The following is a 20,826-nucleotide window of genomic DNA, read 5'->3' on the forward strand; positions in this document are numbered from 1 at the left end:
TACGATATTTGTTTTTCTCTTTCTGACTTACTTCACTCTGTATGACAGTGTCTAGATCCATCCACGTCTCAACAAATGACCCAATTTCGTTCCTTTTTATGGCTGAGTAATATTCCATTGTATATATGTACCATATCTTCTTTATCCATTCATCTGTCAGTGGGCATTTCGGTTGCTTCCATGACCTGGCTATTGTAAATAGTGCTGCAATGAACATTGGGGTGCATGTGTCTTTTTGAATTATGGTTTTCTCAGGGTATACTGCCCAGTAGTGGGGTTGCTGGGTCATATGGTAGTTCTATTTTTAGTTTTTTAAGGAACCTCCATACTGTTCTCCATAGTGGCTGTATCAATTTACCTTCCCACCAACAGTGCAAGAGGGTTCCCTTTTCTCCACACCCTCTCCAGCATTTGTTGTTTGTAGATTTTCTGATGATGCCCATTCTAACTGGTGTGAGGTGATACCTCATTGTAGTTTTGATTTGCACTTCTCTAATAATTAGTGATGTTGAGCAGCTTTGCATGTGCTTTTTGGCCATCTGTATGTCTTCTTTGGAGAAATGTCTATTTAGGTCTTCTGCCCATTTTTGGATTGGGTTGTTTGTTTTTTTAATATTGAGCTGCATGAGCTGTTTATGTATTTTGGAGTTAAATCCTTTGTCCGTTGATTCGTTTGAAAATAAATATTTTCTCCCATTCTGAGGGTTGTCTTTTCATCTTGTTTATGGTTTCCTTTGCTGTGCAAAAAACTTTCATTAGGTCCCATTTGTTTATTTTTGTTTTTATTTCCATTACTCTAGGAGGTGGATCAAAAACTATCTTGCTGTGATTTATGTCAAAGAGTGTTCTTCTTATGTTTTCCTCTAAGAGTTTTATAGTGTCTGGTCTTACATTTAGGTCTCTAATCCATTTTGAGTTTATTTTCACAATATACTTGTAAGACCATTTGTAATATTACGAATTTTATTAAAATCATACTGTTTTTTTTTTCTTCTGATGGTTAAAGTTTTACAGTTATTCATATGTTTTCCTCTGCATTTTTATTTGGTTTATTTGATAACATAACATACAGACTTTTCTACCTGGACTTCCCATAGGTATTTCAATCTCAAATACCCAAAACTGAGTTATTATTTCTCCAATTTTCTGTCTCCTTTATGTGCCCTGGTAAAGGGCACCTGTATATATCCACCTCTCCAAGCTGCAAGCCTAGACTTACCCAGCGCTCCCTTGGTCCCTTAGCAGTTATCTGCTCTTGCTTAGGCTCTTATCATTTCTTGCCAGAACCACTGCGATAGCTTACCAAACTCTCTACCTCTAGCCAAAAGCACTTCTTATTCTCAGAGTCAACAAAATGATCTTTCCGAACCATAATTTTTTATAATCAAATTTATAAAATCATGTTTAGCTATTATATATAGAATAGATAAACAACAAGGTCCTACTGTATAGCACAGGGAACTATATTCAATATCCTGTGATAAATCATAATGGAAAAGAATATGAAAAAGAATGTATATCTATGTATAACTGAATCACTTAGCTGTATGGCAGAAACTAATACAACACTGTAAATCAACTATAATTCAATAAAATAAATTTAAAAAATAAAACCATGTTTAGAATTGTCAGTGACTTTGTTGCCCACAAAGTAAAATCTGAAGTCCTTTAAATGGTGTGTTAGACCCTTCATGATACAATCCTTTCTCTTATCCAGCTTCATCTTCCGCCCTTCTGCTGTCTAAGTAAAAGAAATACTGGACATTCAGTCCCACAAATATTCTGGTGGTAGTTCTCTTCTACCAGTTTTGCATTTGCATTTCTTTCTTTCAAACATTCCCTCCTCTCTCCTTGACATCTGTAAAACTCCTACTTACCCTACAAGGATGAGCTCAAATGACAATTCCTCAGAAAAAGACCTTGGTGCTTCTTCTCTGACATTCTTCACACTGTGGTTTACATACAGGTAGACCTCAGAGATATTGCAGGTTCAGTTCCAGACCACTGCAGTAAAGTAAATATCGCAATAAAGCTAGTCACATAAATTTTTTGTTTCCCAAGGCATGTAAAAGTTATGCTTATACTAGATGGTAGTCTATTAAGTCTGCAATAGCATTACATCTTGAAAAACCATGTACATACATTAAAAACTTATTTATTGCTAAGAAATGCTAAACATCATCTGATAATGCTAGGTTGCCACAAACATTCAATTTGTAAACACAGTATCTGCAAAGCACGATAAAAAAAACTAAAGCATAATGAGGTATCCCTGTACACCACTTATAACATTTATTATTTATATTAAATTAGTTTTTACTTCCATCTTGATATCAGGGGCCAATGCTTAGCAAAGTGCATGAAACACAATAGATGACTGATAAATGCATGCTAAAAGGATGAATGAATGAATGATTGGTTGGTTGAATGAAACAGGATTGAGGTAGGTTTGAGAAGGACGTAAGTATTCAGCTGGCTCAGGTTTCCAGGAAATAACGTGACTGACAAGGGATTAATATCCAAAATATACAAACAGCTCATGCAGCTCAATATCAAAAAAACAAACAACTGTATCAAAAAATGGGCAGAAGATCTAAATAGCCATTTCTCCAAAGGAGACATACAGATGGCCAAAAAGCACATGAAAAGATACTCAACTTCACTAATTATTAAAGAAATGAAAATCAAAACCACAATGAGGTATCACCTCACACTGGTCAGAATGGCCATCATCAAAAGTCTACAAACAATAAACGCTAGAGATGGTGTGGAGAAAAGGGAACCCTCCTACACTGTTGGCGGGAATATAAGTTGGTACAGCCACTATGGAGAACAGTATGGAGGTTCCTTAAAAAATAAAAATAGAGCTACCATATAATCCAGCAATCCCACTCCTGGGCATACATATGGAGTAAACCATATTCAAAAAGATACATGCACCCCAATGTTAATTGCAACACTATTTACAATAGCCAAGACATGGAAGAAACGTAAATGTCCTTTGAGAGAGGAATAGATAAAGAAGATGTGGTACGTATATACAATGGAATATTACTCAGCCATAAAAAAGAATGAAGTAATGCCATTTGCAGCAACATGGATGGCCCTAGAGATTTTCATTAAATGAAGAAAGTCAGACAGAGAAGACAAATATCATATGATATCACTTATATGACTAATCAAAAAAAATGATACAAATGAACTTATTTACAAAACAGAAACATACAAACTTAGAAAATAAACTTATTATTACCAAAGAGGAAAGGTGGGGGGGAAGGATAAATTAAGAGGTTGGGATTAACAGATATACAGTACTATATATAAAATAGATAATCAACAAGGACCTACTGTATAGCACAGGGAACTCTACTCAATATTCTGTAATAACTTATATGGGAAAAAAATCTGAAAAAGAATATATGTATATGTATAACTGAATCACTTTGCTGTACACCTGAAACTAACACAACATTGTAAATCAACTATACTCCAATATAAAATAAAAATTAAAAAAAAATTTAGTTCCTCAGTTTAGCTACATTCAAGTGTTCCATAACCACATGTGGCTGGTGGCTACCATGTTGGACAATGCAGTTCTAGAATTCTTTCTCATAAACTAAAATCTCCCTCCCCTTGTATTATACTCATTATTTCTACTATTATACTCTGAGACAAAATGGTACATGTATTATTTCAAGTGTATTACCAGGCAATTTGTAAAAAACAGAGGGGAGATTTTCTAAATAAGCTTATTATATATTTGATTAGAATACCATCTGGAACCCTTAGACCTATTTGCTAAATGTTTTCAATTATTGAGATATTTGGAATACTGTTCAGGAACTCCAGATAGTCTACACGGTATTTATCACAAGTTAGTCTTAGAAATATGTTTCTTTACAAGTCTTTCTTTCCACATTTGCAGATACTTGTTAAAGACAACTAATTTAGGAATTAGCCATGCATAGCTTTACTGATAGAGTGCCCTCAAATAAGCTATAAACCACATGCTGTAAGAAAAAAGACAATGCCTGGTGTGCAAGCGAGCCCCTGTAGACCTATAGTTGAAATGCCTGTGGGTATCTTGGAAAAGACTGTGGATTCATTTATTGTCACAACAGCTTTTAGCTAGTCCTCTGAGACTCAAGCAAACTACCCTTGTGTGAGCCTTACCTGAACTGAACCCGAAACTCTGAGAGATTGATAAAGAGGTCACTGTGAAAGTAGGTGGGTTTGGGGGAGACCTGGCTGAAGCGATAAGGAAATAGTCTTAAAGTGACCACTGCTTTCTCTTTCCTTCCTTCAATTCTTCCTGCCTGCCTGCCTTCTCTTGAGTCTATTGAAAAGTTGCTTTAGGAATTCTTTCTAGGTTTGGTAAATCCCAAGTTGGGGCCAACTAGGTAATGAAAATTAAGAAAAGTAAAAACCTGCTAGCCTCCCCACCTGCAAACAGTTTGCATAATAGATAAATGACTTCACTAGTCATGGATTTGCTCTTTACAGTAGTGGTTAAAATAAATGGTACAGTTTGAAACAGAGATACAGGTATTTGGCCAGAAAGATGGTTACCATGAAAAAGACAAAAACAAATTTCATAAATGGAATAACTCCAAAAAAATAATAGGCTCACAGAACAAACTTGGGTTTTTAACTCTGTGCTTAATTCTTTAATCCAGTAAGTTTAAAAGATAAAGTACTTTCTTTTGTCTAGACAGGAGTTGGCAAACTTTTTCTGTAAAGGGCCAGATAGTAAATATTTCAGGCCATGTGGGCCCCAACTCATCTCTATCATCTAGTCTTTGTTATTTTGCTTTCACAACCTTTTAAAAATGTAAAAACCATTTTCAGCTTGAGAACCATACAAAACAGGCAACAAGCTGCATTTGCTCACAGGCTGTAGTTTGCTGACACTTGATCTGGAAAACTATCTTGTCCAGACATCAATAGGACATGAAATCTGAGTTTCATTAATTGCTCCATATTCTGCCTCCACCCAACGGCTCCATTAAAAATCACAGCAGGGGCTTCCCTGGTGGCACAGTGGTTGAGAGTCCGCCTCCCGATGCAGGGGACACGGGTTCGTGCCCCGGTCCGGGAAGATCCCACATGCCGTGGGGCGGCTGGTCCCGTGAGCCATGGCCGCTGAGCCTGCGCGTCCGGAGCCTGTGCTCCGCAACGGGAGAGGCCACAACAGTGAGAGACCCGTGTACCGCAAAAAAAAAAAAAAAAAAAAAAATCACAGCAAATCTCCAAAAAGCACTGTCTGTATGACAAATGCCCGTTGGCTTTTCAAATTAATGTTTCATTAAGGCCTCTTTCACCGTTAAATATTACATATTCTTATGAGCAAGCTAAATTGTATACCAAGTGAAAATAACAACTAATATTTATTGAATGTTTTACATATGCCAGACAATTTACTAGTGTTATATTTTTTCTCCTTTATAAGAGCCATTTTATAAGGTAAATACTGCTATTGTCCTCATTTTAGAAATGAAACTAAGGCACAGATTAGTTATGTAATTTGTTGAATAGTATACATCTAGTAAATGCAAGAGCCAGCATTCAAATCCTCATTGCATCAGAATCTATGCACCAGACCAGGGTTGGCAAACTTTTTCTATAAAAGGCCAAATAGTAATATTGTAGTTTTTGCAGGCCATGCAGCCTCTGTCATGACTACTCACCTCTGCCATTGTAGTGCACAAGCAGTAATGAATGAGCACAGCACGGCTGTGTTAGACCTAGAGTCTGTCAGACAGAGTGAAGTCAGTCAGAAAGAGAAAGACAAATACCATATGCTAACACATATATATGGAATTTAAGACAAAAAAATGTCATGAAGAACCTAGGGATAAGACAGGAATAAAGACACAGACCTACTAGAGAACGGACTTGAGGATATGGGGAGGGGGAAGGGTAAGATGTGACAAAGCGAGAGAGTGGCATGGACATATATACACTACCAAACGTAAGGTAAATAGCTAGTGGGAAGCAGCCGCATGGCACAGGGAGATCAGCTCTGTGCTTTGTGACCACCTAGAGGGGTGGGATAGGGAGGGTGGGAGGGAGGGAGACGCAAGAAGGAAGAGATATAGGAACATATGTATATGTATAACTGATTCACTTTGTTATAAAGCAGAAACGAACACACCATTGTAAAGCAATTATACTCCAATAAAGATGTTAAAAAAAAAAAACACCAAAACTTTGTTTACAAAAACAGGCAGTGGGTCAGATTTGGCCTGCAGACCGTAGTTTCATGTTCCCCACACTAGACCAGTACTTCACAAACTTGAGTGTTGAATCGCCTGAGCATCTTTTAAAAATACAGACTAGTTCTTTACATCTGGGAAAGGACCTGAGACTTCAAGATTTTCACACCTTCCTAGGTGATGCTGGCGCTGCTGTTTTACCTCACTGTGAAGAGCAAGTTTCTAGACTTCTGTGCTACACTGTCAAGTGTAAAGTTTGTAAAAAGGATTGGTTTCTCAAGGTACACATCATCAATTACCTGTTTAGAGCTAACATTTATTGAACACCTAACATGTCAGATATTATGCCAAGCATTTTATCTTGTATGCACTTCAAGTGGAATCATTCACCCTGTTGTTCAAACCAGAAACCTGGATACCGTTCTTTAGATCTGACTCTGCATCATCTGTCAATTCTCCTGTACTATCTACCGCTTAATTCTATTTCCAAAAAATATCTCAAACCCATTCTTTTCTTTCTGAATCGACCACCACCACCCAAATATAAATCATGACTCTTTACCCGAACTTCTGCAATAAACTCTTATTCTCTTTGGTGCCAAGTATGATCCCCCTCAATCCATTCTCCACACAGCAGCCAGAATGTAGATTTTAAATTGGATCACATCACTCTCTTTTGTGAAACCTTTAAGTGGCTACAACGGCACTTTGAATAAAAGCCAAACTCTAACCGTGGCATGGAAATCATATACAAGATCTGGCCTCTGCCTCTCTCTCCATTTTTCCATTCACTCGCTCACTCACTCAGTCAAAAACTCACTCAGACACACTGGCCTTCTTTCAGGTCCTGAAATGCACCAAGCTCGTTCTCAATTTAGGACCTTTTAAACATGTTCTTCCTTCTGCTGCAAATCTTTTCCGTTCTTTTTCAAGGCTTAATCCTTCTTACATTTTAATGAATTAGTCTGAATGTTACCTTATTAGAAAAGCCATTCCTTACCACTCAAATGAAAGTTGCTGCCCCCTTGTTTTTCTCCCACAGATCCTGTTCTTTCCTTCTTAACCCTCATCCATAAGCATTTGTGTTTCTTTGTGTATTGTGTGCCTCCCAAATAAACACCACAAAAGCAGACAGAGATCTTGAAACATGATATTCATTTAATGAATGTTTGTTAAACGAATGGATAAGAGTTAATGAAGTCCCCACTGGAATATTCTCTCCATGAGGGCAGGATTTAACCTTATTGGTGGTGTTGTTTTACGTAGCTCTCAAAAGAGTGTTTTGCATATAGTAGACATTCAATAAATGTTCATTGTATTAAGTACCTCTTTTAATACACATAAAACTCTAAGATTTTGAGTACTATTATATGTCCATTTTAAAAATGAAGTAATAGGCTTAGAAACTTAAGTAATGTAATCAAGGTCAAAGAACTATTAGTTGGTGAAGTCATACTGTGAACGTAAGTTTTATTTCCAAAACACGTACTACACATGTGGGAAGGTCTTCATTAGTAAGTCCCTGAAAACTCTATGAGATTTTTAACACATCATTATTTACAAATTATTTGCAAGTCTTTATAGCGACTTCTATTTCTATGTAAAATATCAATTTAGATCATTTCTTCTCTTCCTCATTTACTTGCTGGTAATTCTGTCTTTAATTATATCTCCATAATTCAGGGCATACATTTTATATACCTAATAATACCATAAACACCTTGAGGATATGATGAGTCTTTTGTAAAACCCACAAAAGGCTCAGAGTAAGCCATTAGGTAAAACATGTTGTTTTGTCTCCTTATATTTTGCTTTTTATCATCATTGTGATTTGCTTGCATGTTGGTGTGCTCTATTTAGTACTTTTTCCCATACTTTTTTATTCTTGAGGAAAGGTAGCCTCTTGATATGTTCTACTTTAACTGTTGGAAAACAAAGATAATCTTTGAACTGGGGAATGAGTGGTTTGAAACGCAAAGTTTGTTTGTGTCTCAGAACATATGTGTATTTACTAAGCCCAATGAAATTGGATCTTTTTACTTTAGCAGAGAATCCTAACTCTTTAGCACCTGTGTATTTTGGCGACTTTGCTTCTGAAGCATCATTTAACGCACCCAGGGAGCATTTGGTGCTTAGAGACATTAAAGAAATACTAAATGCTATTTAAAATTTTGTGGGATTTTTTTTTTGTATTTAGAAAAGAATGAGATTTGGGGGACATTAGCCCTGTTGAGAAGAAAATGGAATATGTGAATTGCATCAGGCTAAGACTTTACTACAAAGTCACACTACTAAATTAAGTCATGGTGGGCTCTCCTCAATGAGAGAGTGGTAAACACAGTGTTACCATCATTATAAGTATTTATCCCACTCCAGCCTGATGGCAGAACAGGAAGGGGAGGGGCCAAAGATTGTTAATATAATTTATATGATATGTAGAATATCCAACAAATGATAATGATTTCTTTTCCGATGATTTATGCAATTAAATTTTCCACTTCAAAATCATTATATTCACTGTGATTCATGAAGCAGTAAAGGCAGCAGGGACGGCCAGCCTGCGGCACATGTGTGGCCACAGTTTCCTCCATGCCTAAAGCAGTTATCATTTATTGATTACTTTGCTCTTTCCTACCAAGCCTAGAGGAGGCCTCAGGATTCTTTTCAACATGGCTTTAAAGCCAGTCACTTCCAAAATTAGAATTGGAACCAAAGGTCAACAGAGAGCTGTAGAATCATTAGTTGCAAATGGGAGATAGAAGGAACATTGTTAAACACGTGCATATCACAGCACTGAGCAAAACGAAGCAATCAAATTAATCCGTTAATACCTCTCCTTATGCTCTGTGATTATCAAAGTTGGTAAATTAAGTGTGTTGAGCCACTAACTCTGGAACCTGATAGAATGCTGACAATCTGCATCTAGTTTAGTAATTTATATCCCATCCTTCATATGCAAAAAATCACAACTGCTGAGTTTATGTAGGGCATGAACTTTGTATATCAATGTCTATTTAAAGTGAAAATTCAACTGATGTAATCATGACTAGGAAAGAATAAGATGATGATGTGAAAAACAATGTCAAAAAATTGAAAAGTTGGGTATCATTGTAGCGAAAACACAATTACCATATGACATCTACATATTCCCTCAAATAATGTATTTTTGAGTAACAAGTGATTGGCAATAACATTAATATATTTCTCAGGTCATAATCTCCTTAAAGTGTGAATTGTGCAGAGCTTTGTGGGACAAGATCTTTAAGATGCACTTTCACCAGCTTCATTTCACTCATAAAATAACTGGGTACCTTCTCCAAATATAACTAGTGGGTCATGATTTTGGAGCTAAGATTCACGTCTTCAGTATCTCTAATCACTTTTCTTTTATTCTGCCACATTTCCCCTCATATCATTGGTTGTCTACACAGATTTCTCTGTATAGTACATGTATTTTTTTACTTACCTGACCTCTGTTAATCAAATGTCAGAAATGCCTTCTAATAATACCAAAGAGCCTTCCTAATTGTCTATAATGGGGACGAGACATACATTGGTTGCCATACTAATTTTTACTACATGCAGATTGAAAGCATCTTTCCACTGTTATAAAATACCACAGATTTCTTATTTACAACCAAGAGAGGCATACATCAGTGTAATAATGTGCCTCAACTCATTAAATGTAATTACATTCATTCCCCAACTGGAAATGACACTGTAGAAAGGAAGTCTGCCCTATCATTACTTTCCTCAGTACATGTTCAGATGTAGGCACTGGAACATGAAATGGCTAACCACATTCATTATTGTTTTGGGTTGTGTAGGCTTCTGTTCACAGTTTCCACCAAGGGTACATTACCAGAAATAATATAAAATGTATATTACTAAACACCACCTACCTTACTGTATTCCCAATACGGTAAGTAACTCACAAAATAAAAATTCAGAGATAGAAGCGCGTGTGTGTGTGCGTGCGCGCGTGTATTAATCATATGGAATACAGGTTTCCCTTGGTATGCAAACTCTCACTCTCTGAATAATCCTATACATTATAACAATACTACAAAAACTTAAAAATATTCACCATGCAAACCAAATCTTGCTGTAATGAATCTGCTAATGCAAGCCAATGAGAAAATTTAAGTTGTGCTAGAGATCAGTGAAAGAAGTTAAGTGCACGATATCTCAGCTCTTCGCCTGATGGAATCCAGCTCATTATGTACGTCAGCTTTGCACCTTTCCCGATGGACAGCCCTTCCTAGGTACTAGCTTCTGGCAACCAGCAATACCACAATTCATATGGAGATGCAAAAAATTTAAAATAGCCAAGGCAATTTTGAAAAAGTATAAAAGTGTAGACTTAAATATCAGAAACCAAACTTATTGTCAAGCTATATCCATACAATATAATATTACACAGCAAAAATGTGGTAAGGTGTCACCAAGATGTACCACCAAGATCTAGCTTCCAAAACATATTTTTTATATACAGAAGAACTTGGAAGAGAAACTTTCTCTCATCTCAGTGTAGTGAGGTATTAATCCCACTTTCAGATAATTTATTTTCAGCCCTTTTCTTCTCTTTTTTTAAAACCTGCCCTGGGATTTAGTGACCAGTCACAAGCCATGCAGTCAATAGCTTTCACCTGTCCACCTCTTTCAGACTCTGCCTCAATTGCAAGGAGTTGCTTTGCCTCTCATTGGCCCTTCCCAGGGCAGCCCACCTCTGGGGACTGAAAGAGACAGGGGTGGACATGCTCAGTCATTTCAGCTCAACAGAGGACACCCTGATGGGCAATATTCACTTGATGCTTTGTCAGGTCTGCATCACAGTTCAACTTCTTTCCAGGCTACAGTAATTTTATTTTACAAAAGAGAACCTGAAACAGAGCATTTCAAGTACCTCAATATAGTACATATTAATCCCATTTTTAGATATTTCCACCTTATATGTTTCTCCCCTTCCTCACTCTGTCTCTCTCCCCACCCCTCCCCCTCCTGACTGGGAGATTCATAATTACTAAGCAATTACTAATTTCCAAGGAACTGGTAGGTGCTTTATATGGAAAGGATAATGGCTTTGGGAATTTGTCTACATCTGTGTTGAAACAGCTTCACCAATAGCTCCAGCTTCATTAATAACTTATCTATACATACTTGAATAAGTAACAACATCAGTTTTCTCATCTAGAAGTTGGGGTGGGGGAAAGGTAATGTTATTCTGCAAGACTGGTAAAAGAATTTAAAAATTTTTGTAGACTGTTATTTTATTGAGTTTTTAAAATCACCTTATGAAGCTTAGAGAATTTAAAAATCTTGCCCAAGAACATACAGCTAAAAAGTGAAAAAGATTGCTCTGATATCCAAAGAATTGTTTTGTGGCTCCATTTACTGTTATCTCCCTGCTTTATACTTATATTACCCATGCCATTCAATTCCAGTTTATTTCTTTTTTCTTTAGCTAGTGAGATTTTCTCTTGACTTCAGGCTAGAATTTTAGACTAAGAAGTTTTCACGTTTCTTCTTTTTTCTTTTTTTAATGAATGTGAACACAAGCATAAGTTGTTGAGAAATGTCTACCTAATGAAAATAGAAATGAATTTATGCTACTACCTTCTTTGAGAATTCCTAAATTTAAGTCCATTTCATGAAATCGCCTTTAAATGTCATTTAAAAACTTCTTATTCTAGCAGGGGACCTGCCCTTTTGGAATCAGTTAAACCATTTTAATCACTGGCAGAGTATAAAATATTGCAACTTATCAGTAATAACTTTTTAAAAGTAATATTTAAACCTCAATAATGCCCTCCAAGAAGTCTTCCAGCAGGTTTTCCCTCTCATAGGTATCAAACAGGTAAAAAATAAGGAACCTCTGTCACTCACAGTGAGTTACAAATACAGTGGGATTAATAAACAACGCTTAATATAGGCAATCCCGCCCCCCCAAAAAAATAAGCAATCTCTAGGTTTTGCTCTTCTGTTCATTTAAGTCTTGCCAAATTAAAACAAACAAAACCTACTGCTCATTGCCTTTTACCCTTTGATTTACCAGTTTTCCACATATTACCAAAGTCCTCTGATTAAGCAACCACCAATCACAACTTCACCATAAAACTATCCTACTTCTACCCAGGCCCAAGTTCATTGCAAATAAAAGCCAATTCTTGCCTACATAACTTAAAAACTTTGAGCCTGAAATTCTTCTGCAAAGTCTGGCAGAATTCCTTACTTAATTACTGTCCAACTTGGGCTACAAAGAGCTTGCATAAACGGATCCTCTTATTTGACTCCAAACGATAAAAAACCCAACAAATAGAGTCATATTAGTCAAAAGGAAAAATCTATTGCAATGAAAGAGGAGGCATTATCAGAGCTAGTTAGTAGAAATAAAATAAAGTCAGAGAATTCAGGAAAAGCAAAAATGTTATAAAGAAGCAGAAAAAATATGAACGAGGAACTTGGGGAATATTTACAAACTGTGACAAAACAATATGGGGAAAGCTCATAATGGAAGTTGACTCAAAAGGAACAGAGGGCCCAACCAAGGCTGACGGCGCGCATGGCTCTCTTCCCCAATGAGAAAACAATAACAAATCCTCCAGAAGGAAAAAAATTTAAAAGATTGATAACACCAAGTGCTGGTAATAATGTGAAGCAACCAGAACTCTCATACAGTGTTAATGGGAGTATAAAATGGTACAAATATTTTGGAAAAAGTTTTGGTAGTTTCTTGTAAAACTAAACCCTGTGACCAGTAGTTACACCAAAAGAAATGAAAAATTGATACAAGAATACTCACAGCTGCTTTATTCCATAATAGATAAAAAACCAAAAGAGTCCACTAATAAGAACCTGCTGTATAAAAAAATAAAATAAAATTCAAATATAAGAAATAAAAAACAGTCCAGCTGTCCATCATCAGGAATAAAAAGGAATAAACTGCTGATACATAGAGCAAAATGAATTACTCTCAAAATACATTATGCTGCTGTGACAGAACCCTTATACAAAAGAGTACGTACTGTCATACTGTTTCATTCCATTTATATAAAATTCTAAAACAGGCAACATTAATCTATAGTTAAATAAACTAACAACCAACCAAAAAAACAGAATGATAGTGTCTAAAAGGGGTGGAGGGGATGGAACTTGATCGGGAAAGGACATATGAGAACTTTCTGGTCTGAGAGCAATGTTCTGTATCTGGAGAGAAATTCGGGTTACATAGCTGTATGCATTTGTCTGAAATTACTGAATGATACACTTGAGATCAGTGCATTTCACTGTATGTTTATCTCAAATTTTTAATAAATCTATAAACCAATATTGAAATTCAGTTAACATATGCATGCTGAAGTAATGGGGTGAAGTCATACTCATGTCTTCAATTTACTGTGAAATGCATATAAAATTGGGATAATGATAAAATAATGGGATGAACAGATGGAAAGATATGTGATAAAGAAAGTAGCATAAGATGCAAATTGTAGAATCTAGGTTGTACCTATGTGAAGGGCATCCTGTAAAATTTTTTGACTTTTTGTATGTTTGAATTTTTCATAATAAAATGTTGGGGAAATGCAATGATTAATTAACCAGAATTAAAAAACTGTTATTACCTCCTTTCCTGCTTTGATGAGGGCAAAGGCCAGTGGGTTTCTGAAGTAGGTGGATCATGTATCTCTTGGGTACTGAGAAGAAAGGGCACTGAGAGTGAAACCAGATGAGGGTTCAAATTCCAGGGCTTTTACTTGTGCAAATAAATTAGATAATTGCTTAGCTTTTTGAGCCACAGTCTTATTATATTTAAATAGAGATAGTACTTTCTATTTCATAGGGCTGTTGGGAGGATTAAATTAGATGATAAAAGGAGAAGACATTAGCTGCGTCTCGGAGGCAGATCTGCCTATGATCTGAAGCCCCTTAGATTCCACCCACTGTCTGTGAAAAAGCCAAATTTGGGCCTCTCCCCAATCTCTCTCAATCTTAATTAACCCATTTTCTGGCCTCACTCCTTCAACCACAAGACTTTCAGATAAACACATATTTTCTAATTTGTTTGAAATAATATTTGAAATAGCAATTTCCAACCATCCCACTGAATTAGCGTATATCCCCGTACATTCTACTTCAAAGAATAAAATGTCTTGCAAAGAAACACATTGTACTGTTTCTGAAAATGGGAATGCAGCTGTACTGTTAGAAGTAAATTATTTTATATAAATTTAGTAATTACATGATGTAATTATACACTCTGCAGACAAACCTCTACACACATGAGATCCTGGATAACTGAGAATTCTGAACTGGCTCTCACACATGTATGTTTCTGGCTTAAATCAGGTCATTTGGACTAAGAAATCAGCATAACTGCTACCACCTGGTGGTAGTTTACCCAAATTCTGACTTAAATTTTCTTGTATTTGAATAAATATCTTTTTTTTTTTTTTTTTGCTGTACGCGGGCCTCTCACTGCTGTGGCCTCTCCCGTTGCGGGGCACAGGCTCCAGACGCGCAGGCTCTGCGGCCATGGCTCACGGGCCCAGCCGCTCTGCGGCATGTGGGATCTTCCCAGACCGGAGCACGAACCCGTGTCCCCTGCATCGACAGGCGGACTCTCAACCACTGCGCCACCAGGGAAGCCCTTGAATAAATATCTTGATCAATACAACTCTCAATCTATAAATCTAAAGCACGTTGCCAACTCAAAACACTTTGAGGGGTACATTTCTAGGTTTGGGGGCATCTGTCCAGGTGCTTCACTTACTTTTCTTAGCACAGTAAATCATCCTCACATGGAAGACCCGTTAATGCTTTCATCTAGTACTATTCCAGCTTTACTTCTCTTCACTCCCATTTGTACAGTGTGTGCTCCAACAGAATTATCTATCAACACCTGCTGCATTTCATGCATAGTTTGTGCTTCTCTCTGAAGCTAGGATGTCCCCTCTCATGCCCATCTCTACACACACAAATCAAGTATTCTAATGCCACCTCCTCCACTAAATCTTTTCACTTTGCCCAGCTGGACATACTCTTTTTCTTCTCTTATCTCCTGTAGTGATTCATTGTACCAACCATTCTCATAGTGTATAACACTTTGTACTACCACTGTCACTTATATACTTCATCCAGTTTCTAGGGAATCACGAAATATAAATGTGCCCACTAGTGTTATACAAAATGATTTTTACAGTTCTTAAGGAACACATCATTTTAATACATACTAAGAGGCAGTTTAGAATCAGTGGTTAGTCTCTGTCTGGGTTCATATCCCAGGTGTCAGTAACCAGCTCTGTATTTTTAAAATAGTACATAAATGACTGAAATTAGAGAACTACATGGAGGGCAAGTTATTTATATTTTCTCAACACTAATAGCTCAAATCTTGCTCTTAATAAATATTTATTAAGACATTTAATAGTCTTCTATAAGACTAATGACACAGAGGCACGAAGAATAATCTCTGCATGTCTATGTGTGTACACACACATACACCCACCCCTCTCTCTCACACATACATACACACATTATATATTATGACCTGGACATAATTCTCACCCTTAATGTGATAGAGTCCCTCATAAGTCAATGAGTCAAGAGAACCAAATCAAAAATTGAGAGAATCCAAATTCCATATTTCAGACCCCAATTGTTCTAGCCACATAGAAATTAGCTCCCTAGTCATTGTTTCAATGCCGATGTCTAATTCTTTTAGTGGCCCGTGTCTTAGTTGCTTTCCCCCCTAATCCCATGTCTTTATCTGTACCTAATTTAGTTTTTGGTTTTGTTTTTCATTGTTTTGAACTTTTGTGTTCCTGCTAGAATTCCCATCCTTCTACTAACAATTTAAAGTATTTTAAAGAGAGGCTTTTTTTGGAAACACAAATATTCTAGAACATTGAGAGGTTGGGATATAAATAATAAAACATTTAAGAATTCTAAGACAAAGAAACCTTTAGATGAAAAGCGGGTGTAAAAACAAGTGAGACAGAGGGTTAGGCTCTTGGGTTGCTAAGTTATGTTCTGGCCAAAAATGCTTTGGCCAGTTGAATTTAATTCCACATATATTTACTGATTTCCTACAATGTGCTACAGTTCTATTGACTGTAGAAGAAGTAGAAGGTTAGTGGTAAGTCATCTCGTATCCTCAATAAACCAGCACATAAAATGGAGATGGGGGTTATGAGAATGGGAGTACTCATAAATATCTGTAACATAAGGCCAAAAGTAGAGTGCAACATAAAGGGGCTGCAAATGATATGACCTGCAGGTTCAGAGGCGAGAGAGATAATATCCAGTTGGAGTAATTCAAGAAGAAAGCTTCCTTAAAAAGGTGACTATTGAAATTTGAACAACAAAATAAATATAGTATTTGACTGTCATTCATAAAATAAATATCCATAAGTCCATGCTTACATCAATATATATTTGAATAAATAAATAAATGGGCAAAAGGAGGCAGCTTTTCCTTACAGAATAATTCTGATTAATAAATGTAGAGGCAATGAAGGATATACAAAAGCAGCATTAGGCAAACATCATAGATTGTTGCAGGCAAGATCCACTGAGGATGTTAAAATCAGTGGGTGAAATTTTGAAGAGAAAAAGTATATTAATATAATCCCCCCAAAATCCCTTCCAAGGTATTTTTAAATTGTAAAGGGAGAGATAGTAACTTCACGGTGGAGAACCTTAGCAGACACTTTAACCAAGTGATCAAAGTTAGCATCTCTGGTAATTAAGACATATCAACATCATGTACCCCCTGATATCATGAACCGAGAAGGACATAAGATGGCATTTGTGGTGTTCTTGCCACAGATGCAAAACTTAAATTTCATCATGAGAAAACATTTGACAAAAAAAAAAATTGAGAGAAATTCTTTGAAATAGCTGATGAGTACTGATCAAAAGTGTAAAGATCATGAAAGATGAAGGAAGACTGAGAACTATCACAGATTGGAGTACACTGAGGGGCTGTACAAGTGAATGCAACATGGAATCCTGGATTGGAGCCAGAAACAGAAACTGATTTTTTTCTATTGGTCTTGAATTGTGAATAAAGTGACCCAATCTGTGCTTAACAAAAATTCCTTTGTCAACAGGGTTGAGTTCCTCAAGAAAGTACCATATTTAGTTCATGTATGAGTGTCTACAGCCTATACTAGTGTGTATGCTTCATAGCATGTCTCATACGTTATTAAATGAATGGTCAGGAGGGGAAGTAAGGGGAGCAAAGGACTAGAAATGAGGAGGCTATTGAACTGGACCAGGTGAGAGATGAGGAGACCTGAATCTGGACTCAGGTCAAAGCCATGGAGTGGATGGCATGATGAGGAGAGAGACGGTGAAGGTTGAATCTAGAAAACATGACAGTTAATTAGCTGGAGGACAGAAAAAAAGTCATGATGGTTTCACATTTGGGGGCGTAAGTGGGAGTGGGAAAATAGAGGAGGAGGCAGTGCCTTTAACAGAAAACAATCTTTAAAAAGTCCCTAAAACCAGGTTTACCTGGTGGCGCAGTGGTTGAGAGTCCGCCTGCCGATGCAGGGGACACAGGTTCATGCCCCGGTCTGGGAAGATCCCACATGCCGCGGAGCGGCTGGGCCCGTGAGCCATGGCCACTGAGCCTGCGCGTCCGGAGCCTGTGCTCCGCAACGGGAGAGGCCACAACAGTGAGAGGCCCGCGCAGCGCAAAAAAAAAAAGTCCCTGAAACCAAGTTTTTGATACCCTGATATTGGCTTACTAACTTTATAGGCAGTTCATCAGTGGACAAAAATTCACAGCTGGCTATGTAACTAGTGCATGTTGTTGCTAAAAGACTAACTCTGATATAGGTAGGCGTGGAGAAGCATTAGCAAATTTGTCAAGTTTGGTTCTCTTGGAACTTACTATTTTTAAGATAAGTGTTTTCCCAAATGCTCTGCATTTTCATTAGGGGTACCACTATAACCAAAATTAAAATTGATACCTAGAAGTAGGGTGTTGCCATAACAAAATCCTAAAACATGTGACATTGACAATAGGACTAGTAGCCAGCGGAGACTAGAACAGCCTCAAGGAGATTGTAAATGGTGGCTGGACAGTGAGGACATTATTATTAAAGACTAGAGGAAGAAAAAGATTACAGAAAGTTATGTAGTGACAGAAAGTTTGGCAACATTCTTAATGAAATTGTAAATATGGCTAAGAACATTGCCACGCAGGATTTTGAAAGTGCTGAATGTTTTCTTTTAACTGTGTATGGTAAGATAAGAATAGATAAAACATTTCCAAACCCAGAATTACTGGTTTGGATAATAAAACTCTTTGTCAATCCTAAGATCCCAGTTCACAAAATATACTCAAAGCAAATTAAAACCTGGAGGCAATGCCAGGGCACTGCCAGTAAAACATAGCCTGATGGTCAAACTCAGTTCAGGGGTATGGTGGTTCTTACATGTTGGGTCCTCAGAAAAATGTAACGGAGCACTTTGTATACCCTCTGAGCTAGACTACAGAGTATCTAAGAAGCTTAAAGACATGTCTTATAGACCCTCTTGATTTAAAAATTGGGACTCCAGGAATCATGAAGACATGATTCTTATACACTTTCCACTACACTAAAAGGAATTTTTAAGAATATTTAAGGTACTTTCCCACAGCCCAAGGTAGGGAGGAGCCTGTCTGGAAGAAATTTATAGGTGTTATTTTTGTCTAATGGAGTAGATTATAATTTGATGCATGGAAAACCCACACCATTTTAAAATGAATTATACAAGCTTGGATCAAATACTACCGAGGCAGTTTAAAATTTAAAAAGGCCTGTGGACCCCCAATTCCTATGGGCAGAAAGCAGGCTGAGAAAGCTATTCAGCTCTAAATGTGGGTGATTTCGGGATCTAAGAACCACAGAACCATGGAACTCACTCCCAGGGAGCAGAAATTCCCTGGTGTCAGAGGAAATGGCAACATGTGCCCAGCCATGGACTGATGACTTCTAGGGTTCACCTACTTGCTCCCTTTTAGAACGGGGTGTCTATTGCAATTATGCTATCCAATATCATCACTGCACATTAGGAATGTGGATGACATATACTTTGTCTTTTCAAGGTCTCTGTACCTGAGAAACTGCCCCTGAGGAGCCCCATCCATGCCTGGATCTGATTTAGATGACAGGACTAAATCATCCTGGACTTTGCGCACTGTCATAATGGGATGAGGCTTTGGGGGTTTTAGGGAAGAATGAGGGTATTTTGCACATGACAGGGTCATGAACTATTGAGGCCAGAGGACAAACTGTGGTAGCTAATCTCCAAAGATGGTCCTCAACCATTTCTTCCCTTTTTGGATGCATAGGCCACTCCTTATATCAAGAGATGGTGCTAATTTCCTTTCCCCTTGAATCTGAGCTAAGCTTGTACCTGGTTTTGACCAACAGAATGCAGCGGAAATACCATTCTTAAGTTTCCAAGCCTAGGTCTTAAGGGCACTGAGTTTTTACTTTCTGCCTCTTGGAATCCCAAAACACTTGGAGAGGAACCAAGACATTCTACGGTCTCAGCTGAGCTCCCAGCAAAAGCCAACACCACTGCCAGCCGAGTGAGTGAGCCAACCAGTACTCCCACCCAGCCAAGTATCCTGATGACTGGGGCCCCAGCCAACATCACATGGAACAGAAGAACCACTCAGCCGAATGCAATCGACCACCCAGCTTCACCCAGTTAACCAAGAGATTTGTAAAGATTAAAAAGAGAAGTTGTAGCTTTAGGCCTTTAAATTTGGGGGTGATTTATTATGTAGCAATAGACAAATGAAGAACAAATTTGTATTCTGATTATTAGATCTTCAGTATATAGTATATTTGTGAAATTCAAACAAGCTTATTGAAATTTATTTATTTATATTCATTTTCCCTTATTAAAATCCTACACGAAGTAAACCCGTAATTAGAAAAATTCATACAAAAAGAAAAATATCATAGAACAATTTGTGACCTGCATCTCCCGAGCTTATTCTTTAGTCAAAATCTATAAAAGCCTCTCTAAATCAGTCTACAAACTATTTATTATATTTCAGTTATCTGATTGTACTGTGATGAAAACAGCATTTTATTTTCCTGAGGGAATTTTATTTTTAAAGTACTAAATTGCTTCATATCTTTAAAGTGCTTTTTAATCATAGTTTACATATTTTTATCATTCTGGGAATGTAGAGGCATTGCAATACCGGATTTATAAGCTAAGAGATGAGATTGGGTGTTCAGATACCTACATCCTAATAAATGATGTGCAACATTATGATTTAAATTCCAAGTTTGTGACACACTTTTTTTCATCTTTTTCAGTTTTTCATTTTTCTTGAATAAATAACCTGTGGGCCACCTGCTCTGTTGCTCTTAAGTGTAATGACTCCGGTCCTTTATATTCTCTGGGAGTCTGCATACTAAGTAAACCACAATGGAAATGCTCTGGGAGAATGGGATTCAATTCTTTTGGGCCTCTTCTCTGCTACCACCCACCAGAGAGATGAGAGTTTTGGCCTAACCCTATCAGAGAGATCGGCTGCTTTTAGAAGCTGAAGAGGCAGGGATAATGAGCACATGACCTGGCCCTAGGCCAGATT

General features: G+C 37.2%; 1 long non-coding RNA gene across 2 annotated transcripts in view; it reads right to left on the reverse strand.

Annotated features, from left to right (window-relative positions):
• The window catches only part of LOC132424311 (uncharacterized), a 233,791-nt gene that overhangs the window by 114,231 nt on the left and 98,734 nt on the right, over positions 1-20,826 (reverse strand). Inside the window, exon 1 of one of the 2 annotated variants that reach the window (XR_009519197.1) lies at positions 1,878-1,998. The exons of the other annotated variant lie outside the window; for it this stretch is intronic. This is a non-coding gene — a long non-coding RNA (uncharacterized lncRNA). Of the gene's footprint in view, positions 1-1,877; positions 1,999-20,826 lie in introns of those variants that run through there. 2 annotated transcript variants of the gene reach the window in all.

This window comes from Delphinus delphis, chromosome 4 (assembly GCF_949987515.2).
Source record: "Delphinus delphis chromosome 4, mDelDel1.2, whole genome shotgun sequence".
NCBI classification, from domain to species: Eukaryota; Metazoa; Chordata; class Mammalia; order Artiodactyla; family Delphinidae; genus Delphinus; species Delphinus delphis.